Below are 18,437 nucleotides of genomic sequence, written 5' to 3'. Positions count from 1 at the left end.
TTCTTAGCAATGCATAATGCTTAATAACTTAATATGCTAATGATTTTTGCTAATCATTTTGACCCATACAATGTATTTTTGGCTATTGCTACAAATATACCCTTCCTACTTAAGACTGGTTTTGTGGTCCACGGTCACATACAGTGCCTTGCGAAAGTATTCATACTCCTTTTTTTTGGTACGTTTTGTAATGTCGCAGCCTTGTTAAACTGCTTTAAATTACTTTTTTTCCACATCAATCTACATCTCATACACCATAATGACAAAGCACAAAACAGGTTTGTAACAACTCTGCAAATTTATTAGAAATAAAAAACTGAAAAGATCCCGTTGCATAAGTATTAATACCCCTTTCTGGGACACTCGAAATTTAGCTCAGGAGCATTCATATTGCTTCGAGATGCTACTACACTTTGAGTGGAGTTAAACTGTGGCAAATTCATTTGAATGAGTATGATTTAGAAAGGCACACACCTCTCAGAAAAGGTCTAACAGCTGAAAATGCATATCAGAGCAAAAAACAAGTCCTGAGGTCAAGATTACTGCCTGTAGAGCTCAGTGACAGACTTGCGTTAAGGCAATGATCTAGGGAAGAGTTCAGAAAAAAATCTGCTGCATTGAAGGTTCACAGAAGCATTAATGGAAGACGATTGGAACATCTAGGATTCTAGAAAATGTCTGCCAGCCCCCATCCAAGCTGACAGAGCTTGAGAGGTGAAAAGGTGAGGCAAAGAATGGCAGATAATTGCCAAATGCAGATGTGCAAAGTTAGTCACATCATACCCCGAAAGACTTGAGGCTGTAAAGGTGCTTCAACTATGTACTGAGTTAAGGGTATGAATACTTATGCAATGTACTTATTTCAGTGTTTTATTTTTAATAAATTTGTCAAATTTGCAAATCTGGTTTTTGCTTTGTCATTATTATGGTGTATGGAGTGTAAATTGATGTGGGGAAAAACTAAAGCAGTTTAACAATGCTGCAACAAAACGTGAAAAAAAATTAAGGGGTATGAATACTTTTGCAAGGCACTGTATTACTGTTGTTAATATGAACTGAGAAATCCACATAAATTACAAACTGACAAACATAATGTTCAGGATGTCAACATTGCTGACTTTATTTTGAGTTACTATCCATAAAATAAATCTGGAGAAATTTGGTCAGACATTTTGTTGAATTTATGTCACATTTCAATATTGAGATGTACTGTGATCACATTGGCAATATAAATGGCAATCATTAAACTCACGTTTGCACATATAAGGGTTACGTGTTAATATTTCACCTTCTTACACAAGCGTTCTACTGGCAGATGTTTATTAGACGCTGCTTACATGCAGGTTCACAGGCACATTAGCAACTATGGCAACAAAAAAAGTTCACATTTAGTCACCAGCACCACCATGAAGACTAGTTAAGTTTTGAGGGGAAAAAACAAACTCTACTCAAGTGTCCAAACGTGATCCATTCTTGTATCGCTGAGTCTACGTTGATGATTTTTTTATTGCATCTCTATGTTAGTTTCAAACCAAAGCTGAGCGAGGTTGTACACTAATGCTGAAAACACCCCAAATAGACCTCACAAAACCTACTCACTTTCACAAGCACAATATATCATATGGATGGATTCAGTCTGGGAATGAATATCAGATGGCCCACTTATACAAGATCGATAGAAAACATGTTAGAGTCTTATCACATTAAGTTGATTCATAGCAGTTCAAACAATATAAGACATTGATGAAGTGCTGGCACGTTCGTACAGCTATTAAGATGAACAAGTTACACAAAACATTAAAAGGAATGTGGCGTTTTTATGTTGGTCAAAGCATGCAAGGCTAACATCGGATAGCTGGCATGTTGTACAGTTGCATGAAGCAGCATGATGCCAAAAATGGTCTCATTTCAGGTAACTATAGTGGTTTTAAAGTGGTTACCATTAAAAAAAAAACCCACATCACATTGCTGTATGCCAGACACCTGCTTTGTTATATTCCCTCGATGCTATTTATAGATTCAACTCATACATTTTTTTCCTTCTTTGCATATGACCAATACAGGGCATGTGAAGGTGAAGTACTGACAAAGCATTTAAACAATTAAAAAAATATATAATCACATTGCAGCTGTGTTCCAAAATTCCCTTCAACACTTTAACAACAACATCAAGACATTTGGCTAGAACTGAACATGATTCTTACATAGTGGGCACATGGAATAAACTGGTACCTATAGATGGATTTAAAACAATGGCAGAAAACATGGAGAGCTGGATCCTGGAGACATATATGTGGAGGGGGGAAAGGACAAAGATAGAGACGTTCAGTTCTTCAGAATGGCATCGTACATCTGGTACACATACTGAGACACCTCTGGAGCCCTGCACTTCAGAGAAAGCTGAAAGAGAAAGAAAAAAGCAATGAGTAATTTGAAATTAAATGCGGAGTGCTCTAATAAAAATGGAAAAAGTTGCCACAAATGTTCATTCTCTACTTTAATGTTGCCTAGGTCATATTTTTTTACCAATTGACATAAAGCTGCACCATAATATTACAGGGTTTTATTAAAAACACAGCCAGTGATGCCAACAACAAATTATATTAGAAGCATTTTCTCTTTTGCTACCATAACTATATGGGATTTTTATTATTTGCATTTATCAGTTTTGTTTACAAATTTCCACATTTCAACCAGAAATGACCTGAGCAGCTTTTTCAGTCATGGTGGGAAGCGTTAATTTCGTTAACGAAAACTATGACGAAAAATGTTCATTGACAAGCTTTTCTCCCATTGACTAAAGTGAGATGATGACGAGATGTTCAGCTTAAATTAAAAGTATCATTTAGCCAGTCTGTGTTCTGTCATGCGATCTTGACTATTTTGTTGCAATTTGAAAATACTATTAGGAATTCCACTGGTAAAATATTTTTTGTTTTACCAGTATTCATGTAGATAGAGAGAGTGCATATCAAGTCTTTTAATTTATATATTACAGTAATTTATGTAGTTTATTGGCATGTTTCTTGAAACATTGAGGGAAAAAATAACAAAAAAAAAAACATTTCTAAAAAGTTATAAATTGATTTGCATTTTAATGAGTAAAATAATTATTGAAACATGACTTAGCAAAACCCTTGTTGGCAATCACAGAGGTCAGACATTTCTTGTAGTTGGCCACCAGGTTTGCACACATCTCAGCAGAGATTTTGTCCGACTCCTCTTTGCAGATCCTCTCCACATCATTAAGGTTTCGATGCTGACGTCTGGCAACTCAAACCTTCAGCTCCCTTCACAGATTTTCTATGGGATTAAGGTCTGGAGACTGGCTAGGCCACTCCAGGACCCTAATGTGCTTCTTCTTGGCCACCCCTTTGTCGCCTTGGCCGTGTTTTGGGTCATACTCATCCACAACCCATTTTCAATGCCCTGGCCCTGACGGTATATGGCCCGGTCCATCGTCCCTTTGATGCGGTGTAGTTGTCCTGTCCCCAAAGCAGAAAAAACACCCTCAAAGCATAATGTTTCCACCTCCATGTTTTACGGTGGGGATGGTGTTCTTGGGGTCATAGGCAAACACAGTGAGTTGAGTTGATGCCAAAGAGCTTGATTTTAGTCTCATCTGACCACAACACTTTCACCCAGTTCTCTTCTGAATCATTCAGATGTTCGTTGGCAAACTTCAGACGGGCCTGTACATGTTCTTTCTTGAGCAGGGGAACCATTTCTTGGTGACTATTGTCCCAGTTGCCTTGAGATCATTGACAAGACTCTCTCGTGTTGTTCTGGGCTGATTCTTCACCGTTCTCATTTTTCATGATTCATCACCTCCACAAGGTGAGATCTTGCATGGAGCCCCAGACAGAGGAGATTGACAGCTCATTTGTGTTTCTTCCATTTACGAATAATCACACCAACTGTTGTCACCTTCTCACCAAGCTGCTTGGTGATGGTCTTATAGCCCATTCTAGCCTTGTGTAGGTCTACAATCTTGTCCCTGACATCCTTGAACAGCTCTTTGGTCTTGGCCATAGTGGAGAGTTGGAATCTGATTGATTGATTGCTTCTGTGGACAGGTATCTTTTATACAGGTAACAATATGAAATTAGGAGCACTAATCTCAGCTCATGACCTGTATAAAAATAGACACCTGGGAGCCAGAAATCTTGCTGATTGATAGGGGATCTAATACTTATTTCACTCGTTGAAATGCAAATCAATTTATAACTTTTGAAATGCGTTTTTCTGGATTTTTTTGTTATAATCTGTTGTTATAACCTACCATTAAAATTATAGACTGATAATTTCTTTGTCAGTGGGCAAACATACAAAATCAGAAATTTAGTCAACTAAAATGTGACTAAACAAAACCAGGACGAGGTTGACTAAATGCACAGAGTCGCGCACTGAATTATCCCAGGCAATTCAAGTTTATGTCAGTGGCTCAGTTTGATGCTTTGCTAGCAATCTGTCTTGTTTCTTTGTATTCCGCACTTTGTTTGTCATGCAGTGCTTTTGTTTTCCGAGACTAAATAGATTGTTTGCTTGCTACAGATGCAAAAAACACAGGAAATCTAACCTGATCTGAATTTTTTTATGACGGACACAAGTTTCAGAGGTAGTGTGTAAACGTGATTGACACAACATGACGTTTTTTATTTTTGAACATGCAAAAATTTCAGATGATATTTTCGGTGTGTGCAAGGACCTTAGGACTAAATTAAAAATGACTGAGAAAATTAACACTACTGGTGGGTTACATATATGTGACCCTGGACCACAAAACCAGTCATAAGGTTAAATTTTACAAAACTGAGATGTATACATCATATGAAAGCTCAATAAATAAGCTTTCTATTGATGTATAGTTTGTTAGGATAGGACAATATTTGGCCGAGATACATCTATTTGAAAATCTGGAATCTAAGGGTGCAAAAAAATCTAAATACTGAGAAAATCACCTTTAAAGTTGTCCAAATTAAGTTCTTAACACTGCATATTACTAATCAAAAATTACATTTTGATAGGTTTACAGTAGGAATTTTACAAAAAATCTTAATGTAACATGATCTTTACTTAATTTCCTAATGATTTTTGACATAAAAGATACAATGTATTTTTGGCTATTGCTACAAATATACCCCAGCGACTTAAGACTGGTTTTGTGGTCCAGGGTCACATATGTAATAATAAAACACTATGTGCTATGAATGACTGCTGTAAGAGGTTTTTCTTGTACTGGAGTTATAGCTGTATTTCACCTTTTCAAAAAGGCTTGAGTGAAGACAGACAAGTAAAATGCTATCCACTTATAAACTGAAGTGTTAGAATCAATGTTCCCATTAAGATCAAAAGACAATCTGCACGGAGTCAAAAACAGAGTTAAGCTGAACATTTACTGATTTTTAGTATGGAACTACAAGGACTAAAATCTTAACAACATGAGAATGTATAATCTATAATGGAATTAATAGTAAAAAATATTTATAATATTTGCATTGATAATTATCAGAAGAATATGGTAGTTGCATTGCTGTCTATGCAGGGTCAAAAAGCTCTTGGATTTCATCAGAAATATCCTAATTTCTCTTATGGGTTTAGAACAATTGGGTGAATAATTAATGACAGAATTTTCCATTTTGGGTGAACTATCCCTTTAAGATGATCCAAAGAACATCTTGAGCTTCAGTGGAAGCCAAAACCTCTGCCTGTCTGTACAAAGAGTCACGTGGTCAATGCCAGTAATTCACTTATTTGATCAGTGGTCCAAAAACAGTGCAGAATATTTCTTATACCAACATTTCTTGGTTTAAATTTTTCAAAACCCTAAAATGTTATTTCCAGGTTTAAATTAGATTCTGAAAGTGAGTCACAGACTTTTGGACTTTTGTATTTTTTTCGCTCTATTTTTGTTTAACAAAATAAAACAAGGTGGTCTACCTATAAATATACAGTTGTGCTCAAAATGATTCACATCCTTGATATTTTACAGTGTTTTTAATAAGTTTTATAATGCCTTCATATATTTAATATGTGACAAACTACACATCTGATATTTTAAGAAATATGGTTGCCAAGTTCAGAATTATTCATACCCTTTGTATTATAAAGTCCAAAGTCCTTTTCAATAATCAATAGAAAAGCCTTTGTTCTTGAAGACAGCCTCCAACTGCTTCTTGTAGGTCTCCACAAGATTTCTACAGGTCTGCTGTGGGTTGTATTCCTACTCTTCCTTTGTAAAAGCCTCTTGTTGTTGGAGATTGGAAGGCTTCCAAGCTCTGACCCAGGTCCTTAACTCTCTCCAAATTCTCAATCGGGTTCAGGTCAGAGCTCAGACTTGGCCACTCCAGAACATTGATACTGTTGTCCTGAAACCATTGCTTGATCACTCGCGCTGTATGCTTTGGGTCATTATCCTGTTGGTAGGTCCAGTCCTCTGGCAGGTTGAGCTTCTGTGCCGATGCCATCAGGGTTTTGTCTAGATTCTTGAGGTAGTCCTCCTATTTCGTGCATGTTTTTGACAGTGTTGAACTTCTTGATGATATGTACAGTTGAAACAGGGACATCTAGTTTGAAATGGTCTTCCAGCCCTTGCCACTGACAATATGGGTATGCAGATCATGACTGAGTTATTTCTTCTTGGCCATTATGACAGTGACTGAAGTAATACTTTCTAAAGCAGTTGCTACCATTTAACACTTTTAGGCCTAAATTGATTAGGCAAAGGATAATGGTAAATTAATGGTCAATGATTATGATGACTAGAGTATGCACTTTCACAATTTCTGTAATTGGGAACAGGGTATGATTAATTTTGAACAGGCTCAAAAGGGAATCTCTGTCCATATCTATCATTATGCAAATAAGGTTTACCTAACACATATGTGGGGCTGTGCATAGCAACTAATAGTTATTGGATACAATTGAAAATCTACCAACATAGTTTGTATAAATCAAAAACGTAAAGTAGTTTTGAATTTTCCAGGGGGTATGAATAATTTTGAGCAAACTGTAGGTCAGCTCGGCTCTTGCTGTTAATGAATGCCTTCTTTTAAATGTCACTATATTCAGACTGAGCAAAGATAAATCGAAGTGATTTTTTCTTCAATTGATTGCACTGAGTAATTCTCGGACCACCAGGAACATAATCCCATGTACAGCAGGCCTTGTACTGGTTAACTCTACTTGAGGAATGTGTTTCCAGAGGTCTCGGCTCTTGGCAGACAACAGCACTCCATCACCGGCTGTTAAGTTAAACTGCGCTGGCTCGATGGAGTCCAGTTATCATCTGCTCAGATCGGAGCCAGCTGCTGCCGGAATACTGAGAGCCGACATCTCATTAAAAATCAATTGTCTGGGATCAGGTAGGGTTTCTGATCGCACTGAGCCGACCTGGCCTCGAGGGGCCACAGGCAATCAAGCTCAGCAGAGGTGGCTGAACAGATGCCTTCTGAATAATCAAGAAGGGTCTATTGCTTATCAACAGATTAATCTATTTAGAGGTCTCTTAATTTGGCCACCAACTTCCCAACAGAAATTTATAGAGTCCATGGCTGCTAAAAAAGTGAAGGCAAATGCCTTGCTGGCCAGTCAGCAGAGATTGGTTTTTTGTATGTTTTTGTCCTAAGGACTACAATGTTTATTTCTCACTGGATTCATAAATAAAAAAATACATTAATCAGTTATTTCAAATGTTCCATCAGATGGCATTCTTATCATTCCCACCAACCGCCAACCACACACACAGGATCGTGGGAAATCAGAAGCAGTGAACAATACATCTATGCAGCCTTCAAACAAACAATACTATAGAAACACTGAATTTGGATGTGTCCTGACGCCTGTGTTCCTACACTAATTATAAAGCGCAACACTGCTACTGGGTCTATATCATGAAATAGAGCCGACTCTGAGTTGGTTCCCTTTAGGGAATCAATGCAACTGCTGTATATATGATTCTAAAATGAATGACTCTTGTGAACCAGTTCTTTTTCTTTTTTTTCATACTTAAAAGTGAATCAAAAACAATGACTTAGAATTACTAATAATTACATATACATATATATATACACATATATATATATATATATATATATACACATATATATATATATATAGTAGTCAACATATGAAGTGGATCAAAACCTTTCATCAAAAGTTGTCCTAAAACCAAAACAATACCCATTCTTTCTTGTCTTACGACAACTTTGATGAACTTTTTTTGATCCACTTCAAATGTTGACTACTGTATATATGGTAACACTTTACAATAAGGTTCATTAGTTAAACATTAGTTAATGTATTAACTAACATGAACTAACCATGAGCAATACATTTGTTAATGTATTTACTAATCTTTATTAACGTTAGTTAACGGAAATACAGTTGTTCATTGTTTGTTCATGTTAGTTCACACTGCATTAACTAATGTTAACAAAATTTTAATAATGTATTAGTAAATGTTGAAATTAACATTAACAAAGATTAATAAATGCTGTATAATTCCAGTTCATTATTAGTTCATGTTAACTAATATGGTTAACTAATGTTAACTAATGAACCTTATTGTAAAGTGTTACCGTATATATATATATATATATATATATATGTGTGTGTGTGTGTGTGTGTGTGTGTGTGTGTGTGTATATGTGTATGTGTATACGTGTGTGTGACCCTGAACCACAAAACCAGCCTTAACCCCTTAACTGTCACCCCCATTTTTTTAAATATGCGTGAACGTGCACTATCCTAACTTCAATTGTTGTAATTCATGAACACTGTGGAATACAGATCTAAGGTTGGTCTCTTTTTAAAGAAGACAATCAGCAGATTATTGCAGAAGTGGAATTATTTCAAAAAAATAAAGTATCAACAAATTATAGAAGTTTAAATATACTGTAAATAAAATGCACTGTACAATTTGTATTATATTTTATATAAAATACATATTTTACATAACAGGTTTTATCCTAAATTTGATATCAAATTGAAGCCTCACATCTAAATAAGTTATGTTCCAAATTTGAAGTTGATATGAAAAAAATTAAGGTTCCTGTGAAAGTTTGTTTAGGGCGTTATACCACAAACAGCCACCGGGTGCCATCCAAATGCCATATATATTTTTTATGCATTTTTCTGTCACAAAAGTCTAAATTTTTCAGAGAATTTTCGTTCTATCACAAAATAACCACCAAATATGCAATCCTGAGACTCAGACCTTTCAAATGATATGTTTTTTGTCAAGAATGTAAAAAGTTGTGATTCTAAAAGACCGTAATGCATTTTGTAATATGACACTGCTAAGGGGGAGGAGACCGCCAAACGATTTTAAAGTACCATTTCCATGGTAAAGCAATGTCCGATTTCAAAATGGTTTTCACAGGATGATTCTTGAGATTCTAACCTTTCAAGTGATATATAATTTATGATGGTTACTAAAACATTTGATAGAGAAAAAGGACAACGGAAAAAAGAGCGCCAAGCGTCCCACAGGTGGGACGGTGACAGTTAAGGGGTTAAGTAGCATGGGTATATTTATAAATTTGTAAATTTCCTACCGTAAATATATCAAAACGTAATTTTTGATTAATAATATGCATTGCTAAGAACTTAATTAAGCGTCGATTTTCTCAATATTTGCCCAGATTCTAGATTTTCAAATTGATGTATCTTGGCCAAATATTGTCCTAACAAACCATACATCAATGGAAAGGTTATTTATTTTGCTTTCATAAATTTCAATTTAAAAAAAATTGACCTTTATGACTGGTTTTATGGTTCAGGGTCACATATAGGTCAAAGTGGTTTTCAAGCATTGCAACAATAAAACTTTTATACAGCTTAAAATTTTATTTTTCTATACTGCAAAAATAATGACTATCCAGGGTTTGTACAGATACTGTAAAATGAATTTCCTGGACGTTCAAGGACTTTTTGATTTTCAAGGACTTCAATCAGAGATCTCACTTATCGAACAATGTCTTCCATTTCAAATTCTAAAAAAATATACACATAAATAAAAATATAGTCTACTAATAAAAAATGGCAAAAATAAAGTGAAGAAAGTGCAAAGTATTACTACACTTTTAATATTAGTAAATATAAAAATATAGTAATATTAGTAAAACCACTGTTAATTTTCTTAAGGGATTTGTATTTGTGCATACTTTCTTTTTTTCTTTTTATAACTGTACTGCATTAATGATTTGACGTTTTCTACAAAATCTGAAAAAAAAAAGTAAATTTGTGAAATCACTCCGAAATCCTGATCTGAAACAAATGATTTGTGAACTTGCACTAAAGTCCCAATCTGAATCATATGATTTGCTACCCACACTCCGAAGTTCTGATCTAAATCAAAACGCGTAACACGAATCATTTTATTTGAATCATTCAATTTGTTAAATGATTCTCAAACCCATTCCGATCTAAAATGATTTGAGTCCTGACCTAAAACAAATGATTAGTGATACGCAAAGTGCCAATCTAAATAAAATGATTTGCAATATGTGATTTAAAGTCCCGATCTAAATCAAATGATTTGCGATCCACGCTCCCGCTCCAATCTAAATCAAATTATTTGCGACATGCGCTCTGAAGTCCCGACCTGAATTAAATGATTCGTAATACGCAAAGTTCTAATATAAATCAAATGATTCAAATTAAGTGATTTGAAGTCCCGATCTGAATTTGATTTAGATTGGGACTTCAAATAGTGTATTGCGAATCATTTGATTTGAATCATTCAATCAGCTAAATGATTCTCGAACCTGCAGAATGTAAATCAAACGATTTGTGACAATACGTAAAGTTCCAATCTAAATCAAACGATTTGAAGTCTCGATCTGAAACAAATGATTTGCAATATGCGCTCCGAAGATCTGATCTAAGCTAAAGGATTTGTGATCCACACTCTGAAGTCCCGATCTGAATTTGATTTAGATTAGGACTTCAAATCGTGTATCGCGAATCATTTGATTTGAATCATTCAATCCGCTAAATGATTCTCAAACCTGATGAAATGATTTGTGACAATACGTAAAGTTCCAATCTAAATCAAATGATATGCTATAAGCGTTTGAATTCAAAGTTTGAATCAATCAGAGCTGCTCCAGCGTAAAAGATTCAATCGATCTGGTTCATCTGTTCCTCTTTTTGCATCATTAGCCATGTTTACATGACACTGTCAGTACTACTACTTGCTTAGCACGATTGTTTTCTGACATTAACTGAAATAAGCGAAAAAGGTATGTTTTTTGAATTGTGTGAAAATTTTGCATGAAAAGATATGTGCTGATTGACAAAATTATTTATAGACACATTGTCTTTTAATAATTCATGCAGTTTTCAAGTACCTCTTCAGGAATATTGCTACTTTCAAGAGTTTTCCAGGACTTAAATTTCAAAAAGTCACCTTGTACGAACCCTGACTGTCATACATTTTTACTATGACTTTCAGAAAAAAAAAAAATAATAAAAAAAAAAATAATAATATATATATATATATATATATATATATATATGATCAAATTGACTGGCATATTAAGAACAAGAATGATTAAATTACATTTAAAGATTCTATTTAAGGATTACTGTGCAGCCCTAAAAACTAATTCACTGTAATTTTTAATCTTTACCAATCTTTGCATCAGTAGTATTTTAGATATAAATTTTCTATATTTATGTATGTTAAATACAATTCTATATATTTTTATATATTTATAATTTTGTACATTTATTAAAAAATAATATTATAATCATATTAATTTATATAATAATATTAATATTAAATAATGGTACGTTATAACATGTTATATTATATGGTAGATGTTTTATGTTTAGCATTTTTGTTTAATTTATAAGGTCAATTACAAAACTGCATATATTTATATATATATTCCAATACGATAAACTAAATATTTACTCCTTAAAAGTACTAGAAGAAGAAACAATCCTTTCTGTCCATTTCCTACCTGCAAAGGCAGCATTTTTCAGGCCATCTGCTGTGTACACACTCTCTCTCTTACACAAACACACATTTACACATCATTGCATGCTTAGCAGTGACTTGTGAAGATCTGAAGAGGGATTTTCTGTCTAGCTTGTCATAAAGCCAGTTTTATCCAAGTGCTTTGTGTTAGATTGAACAAGCATTAAAACTGTTGAATATGATGCTGTAATTTGTCTCGCCCTCAACTCATATGATTATAACAAACCACTGTCAAATGTGCAGCTGGAGCTTATCAATCTCCAGTGTCATGCTGTTGCCAAGGAAAGGTTCACTGCAGGCGCTCAACCTGTGTTCTGTGCCTCACTGAGCAAAAGAGATTTCAATTCAGCAGGCAGAACGTTGAGCAGAGAGCTGCTGTTTGGCTCCACATGAATTATAAAACATGTAAGTACAGACCTCGAACGAATGATGAGCACTCATTTCCATACTCTGCATCTCAATTTTAAAAACCCAACCAGATTTGACACCTGATGAGTGTTTTATGAAGCACCTTTCACGCGGAGAGTCACCACTGCTCATAGGCTGATATGAATTATTTAATGATATGACAAGTTTATACGTACCTGCACTTAAAGGGACTTCATCTAAAAATAACATTTCTTTCAACATAACGTAAAAAAAAAACAATTTTTGCACGTGAAACAGAAAGAATATGAAAATATATACTGCTCTTTGTTAGTTCATGATAGTGAATGCATTAAAAAGATAGTTCACCCAAACGTGAAAATTACACTATGATTTACAATCCTAGGTGTATTTGACTTTATTCTTTCAGGCGCATACAATTGGAGCTATATTAAAAAATGTCCTGGCACTTTCAAGCCTTATAATGGCAGTGAATGGCTGCTGAGATTTTGAAGCCCAATAAAATGCATCCATCCATCATAAAAACTACTCCACGTGGCTCCAGGGGGCTAATAAAGGTGATGCATTTGTATAAGAAAAATGTCCATATTTAAAACTTTATAAACCGTAACATCTAGCTTTCGCTAATTGTCAAGAAAAATGTCAGAGGATTTGGATATAAACCAAGAGGAGACTGGTTTTCCTTTGCTTGAAACAAAACTTGGTACACATGAGACTAGCATATTCTCACTAGAGCTTACGAAACAAAAATTTACAGATAATGTACTCACCCCCTTGTCATCCAATATGTTCATGTCTTTCTTTCTTCAGTCGTAAAGAGATTATGTTTTTTGAGGAAAACATTTTAAGATTTCTCTCCATAAAGTGGACTTATATGGTTTGTACTTCCAAAATGCAGTTTAAATGCAGCTTCAAAGGGCTCTAAATGATCCCAGCTAAGGAAAAAATGTCTTATCTAGCGAAATGATTAGTTATTTTCTAAAAAAAATATATATATATACAATTTATATACTTTTTAACCCCAAATGCTCATCTTGTCTAGCTCTGTGTTGGCTCTGTGTATTCTGGTTCAAGTTAGGGTATGTCGAAAATAGGGGTGGGAAAAAAAATCGATATTGCAATATATTGTTGTGCTCTCTGTCGCAATAAATAATCGATACACTAACGGCCAATATCGATATTTTATTACAACACAAATTATTAATTTACCCGTCGTCAGTGTCACTGTCACTACCCAATATCTACCATTCTGTTTGCGGGGGGCGCTGTTCGAGTAAATAGGGGTAAAGTGGCAGAAGCAGCGGCCAGTGAAGAACACAAGTTATCTTACAACATCAGAGAAGAAGCGCAGAAAAAAAGAGAAGTGAGAAGAATGGCGGAAGATAACGAAAAACAAATCAAAGACGCACCCGCTAGTTGAGCATGCTGATCAGTTACGCCTGTTTCACACATACTCCGTCTGCAGTGCTTATGCGTTGAGTATTTTTTTCCGCACCCATGTTAACGGATTAGAGCGTTCACACTGCACGCGGTTGCTGTGCAAGTGCATTGAATAATACGTTGTTTATTATACGTTGAGTTTAAACGTGAATATATCTAGAATTGTATTAGTGTACTGTGATAAAAGAGTATCACAATGCTGAAAAAGCACGTTTGTATTTGAAATCAAAATAACGGATAAATGGTGTGTTTGTGGTAAACAGCCGCGGATCAGGAACGGACTGCAAACGCGTCCTGTGTGAAAGCTAAATGAGTCCGTGCTGCTTCTGCATCGCATACGTAACGCACACGGACTGCATACACACTGCAGACGGAGTATGTGTGAAACAGGCGTTATTGTTCCTCAAGAAGAATATGCATTGATGAGACCACTGTCCAGGTTAACATAAAGCACTTTACAATAACTTACTACTGACGTTTCAGTATCATGGTTTACACGTTAGTTAATGTTCATGTTGTTTTTTAATGTTCAGGCACTTTTATCTGTCTAGCTGTACAGTGTTTACATTTAAGACCAGGAGGCAGTGAGTTATTATGCAAATGCATATTTCTTTGCACAGTGTTGGAAATGTTGGCATTAATAAATGCATAAGATTTCCTTATTATGGGTATTTTTTTCTTTTTCAGTCACATATATCGTGATATATCGTTGATGAAATTTCTTCCAATATATTGAATATCGTAGATATCGTGAATCGCGATATTATCGATATCGTGGGCCACATATCGCCACAGAATTGAATCGTGAGTTACCTGTATCGTCCCACCCCTAGTCGAAAAACTCTCATCTCATTTTCTCATCTAACTTCAAAATCGTCCTACATCGCTGTTTTATCTTCTTTTGTAAAGGGTGTTTGATCTACTTTGCACGTTTACTTTGTAAACCTTTGGTCGGTACTTCTGCAGCAATGTAGGATGATTTTGGAGTTGGAGGAGAAAATGAGATGGGAGTTTTTTGACATACCCTAACTGTCTTAAACCGGAATACACAGTTTACTCAGAGCTAGACAAGACAAGCATTTGAGGTTAAAAAGTATATACATTGTACATTTTTTTTTAGAAAATAACCAATTGTTTTGATAGATAGGACCATTCTTCCACAACTGGGATCATTTAGAGCCCTTTGACGCTGCATTAAACTGGATTTTGAAAGTTCAAACTCATGGGCACCATAGAAGTCCACTAAATGGAGAGAAATCCTGAAATGTTTTCCTCAAAAAAATATTTCTTTACGACTGAAGAAAGAAAGACATGAACATCTTGGATGACAAGGGGGTGAGTAAATTATCTGTAAATTTTTGTTCTGGAAGTGAACTACTCCTTTAAAGCCTTTTCACACTGAATGTAAAAAATCAGTGTGAATGTACAACAAAGCTTTTGAATCGAAACAATAGATCCCTATGGAGCTATTTACACCAGCGTGAAATAGCGAGGATTTTTTTCATCCTGTGTGTCGATTTTTTGCGGTTTCTAAAGTTTTAAATATGGATATTTTTCTTACAAAAATGCATCACTTTGCTTCAGAAGGCCTTTATTTGGAGCCATATGGAGTACTTTTTATGATGGATAGATGCACTTTACTGGACTTCAAAATCTCAGCACCCATTCACCTCAATTGTAAAGCTTAGAAAATCCAGAACATTTTTTCTATAGTATTCGAAAAAGTAGAATATATATAGTATTAAACTTGTTGACTCAATACTGAGTGCTGCCACTTATTTCACGAGTTCCCACTTACATATAATTTGCTGGAGTATGTAAGCATGTTTGGCGTGCTGTCCGGGGAAGGGCTCCGAGCTCGGGAATGGCCCGAACCTAGAGTACCCCCCCCCCCTATGTATATGTGTAGAAGGAACTCGGAGTGAGGAGATGGGGTGGTGGAGGGATGCTGATAATCCGTCAAATGGGTAGAGGTGAGTCGGCTGTATTTATGCATGATGTAGATTGGCTTGAGTGAGTTCCAGCTGTGTTAATTAGGCTAAGTATCTGACGTGCTCCTCCCGAACTTGGTTTATAAAACATCATTAAGATTCTGCTTATGTAACGGCGTGTATGCACGTCAGTGTTTGAGAAAATAATTCAGGAACGTTAAAGCACTGATATGAATAATTATTTGATACCACAGAATCAAAGGGCACTGGGGTTCCACAAGATAAAAATGGGGATCAATACTCCACCTGTCGTGCGACAAGCCTTTTCTAAATGCTTCACACTGCTCTTGACCTTCCTGTTCATTTAAAGCATTAGGCAAGCAAGTCAAGCAGAAAACACGGCTTTCAGGGTCATAAATGTATCTTGTTTTAAAAGCCTGATCTTTACAGCACTGCATTACATAATAATGTCCTGAAACCTTGGAGTGGATTGGTGTACCAAAAAGCATAGATAAAAATATACCAGGTTTTATGTTAATATAGTATTCTGTCATCCTTAGGGATGAAGGATGTCCTTGAATATGTTCTATGTCAAAAGCATTTTGTTTGTCAAGGGATCAGATTTATTTTGCTCTTTTGCGTCAAATTGGCATGCGTTCCTCGAAGAGGACTTTGTTGGAATACACAATTGCTGAATCGTTGTACTGTGAGTGATTACCGTGTAATTGGGATTGCCAGGTTGTATGCGGAGTTCAGCAAGGATCCAGATCCCATTGGTAAGTTTGAGCGACTGATACAGCATGTCCTGGCCTTCCACGTTCCTCTTGGCGATGGTGTAGATGTTGTTGTTCTGCAGTTTGCCTGACACCGTATCTGCCAATACCACAGACACATGGTTACCCAACAAGATATTCACAGTCTCTTACTAGACTACAGTTATCAGAAGAAAAACTCTTACTGTGACCCTGTACCACAAAACCAGTCTTAAGTAGCAGAGGTATATTTGTAGCAATAGCCAAAAAAACATTGGGTCAAACTTCTAGATTTTTCTTTTATGCCAAAAATTGGTCCCACTTTACATTAGGTGGTCTTAACTACTATGTACTTACATTTAAATTAATCATTTGTTACAATGTACTTATTGTGTACATACATGTTTTTACATTGTACTTACCTTTTTTAAAAACCTATATGTAATTACATTTGTAATTAATTTCTGTAAGTACCACTGTTGACCCATCCCTTACACCCTATCCCACCTCTAAACCTACCCATACCACCAAACCTGCCCCTAACCTTACCAATATCCCACCTTAATAGAAGCAAAATTGTTTTGCAATGCAATATGACCACATTAAGTACATCATACTTATTTTTTAATGTAAGTACATAATAGTTAAGGCCACCTAATATAAAGTGTGACCCAAAAATCATTAGGATATTAAGTAAAGATCATGTTCCATTAAGATATTTTGTAAAGTTACTACCATAAATATATCAAAATGTAATTTCTGATTAACAATACGCATTGCTAAGAACTTTCAGATTCCAGATTTTCAAATAGTTGTATCTCGGACAAAAATTGTTCTATCCTAACAAACCAAACATCAATGGAAAGTTTATTTCTCAATAAAAAAAACTCTTATGACTGGTTTTGTGGTCCAGGGTCACAATTCATCCATTTTAAAATCCTAATGATATAATGAGCACTTGTTATTATAAGTTTTTCTTCTTGAAACAAGAAGGATCTATAATACAATAACCTGTTTGTATCATGGAAGCATTAAAGACACTTAGAATTGATACATATCTGCCAGTTTCTTCACTTATGGTTGGCAAAGAAATAAGTATTAGCATTAGCCCAACCGATGATACATCATCCTATGAAACTCCTGAGTGACGCCGTTCTGGAATAAATCACTCCTGAGCCATATCATTGCATTTTGGGAGCACTGGACAGCATGGAACGAGAGAGAGGGAATGATGAAACCCCTGGCAACCGAGATAGACATGCGCTGAAAGACACAAGGACGGGTGCAAACAAGAGCAAAGTAAGATGGCATAATAAAAAGCAAGTGTTTGAAGAGGGAGAAAGATGGACTGGGGAAATAAAAAGCCAGAAGGGTGATAGACAAAGAAGATGGAAAACATTCATACACTGAGAGAGGGAGGTCCGAGGACGGTGGCAGTCAGTCTGCATTATATAAGCCACAGAATCAGGTGATGACAGCTGGTGTTAGCAACATGTGGAGCGTGCTGTGACTCACTCCAGTTCACACTACTGCTGTCAATCCTGTGAGTCTGCCTTCACAATACATTGCACACACACTGAGCGGCTCATGACAGGAGAGAGAGGTGGATGAAGAGGGACACTGCAATATTAATACTATTTTTCTAAAGAAAATGTAAAACATGTCGCCACAATGCTAGGGCTTTGTGGGTGGCTTCCAAGGCAGTGCTATGTGGTTACTTAAGCGAAATCACTGTTAGCACATGTTGCTAGGTGGCTGCTGAAAAGTCCACCTGAATCTCTGATATTTAGGTCAATTATGGGATGTTTTCACCTGTTTTATCACCTGCCAGGCGACAACTGCACATTAAACTGCTTAAAAAAGTGACGGCACATCTCTCTTCAACAAAGTTGCATGATTTGAGGTATCGTTCATGGATGTAGTGAGTTAGACGTGATT

At 35.7% G+C, this 18,437-nt stretch overlaps 1 long non-coding RNA gene across 1 annotated transcript; it reads right to left on the bottom strand.

The window, feature by feature from the left end:
- Positions 1–1,095: 1,095 nt before the first annotated feature.
- LOC141335506 (uncharacterized) lies at positions 1,096–18,294 on the bottom strand. The gene is made up of 2 exons (XR_012355617.1): positions 16,466–18,294; positions 1,096–2,400 (listed from the first exon to the last, which is right to left on the bottom strand). It is a non-coding gene; the product is annotated as an uncharacterized lncRNA (long non-coding RNA).
- Positions 18,295–18,437: the final 143 nt, after the last annotated feature.

This window comes from Garra rufa, chromosome 5 (genome assembly GCF_049309525.1).
Source record: "Garra rufa chromosome 5, GarRuf1.0, whole genome shotgun sequence".
Classification (NCBI taxonomy): domain Eukaryota; kingdom Metazoa; phylum Chordata; class Actinopteri; order Cypriniformes; family Cyprinidae; genus Garra; species Garra rufa.
The sequence above is the reverse complement of the archived record's forward strand: the minus strand, read 5'-3'. Positions and strand labels throughout refer to the sequence as shown.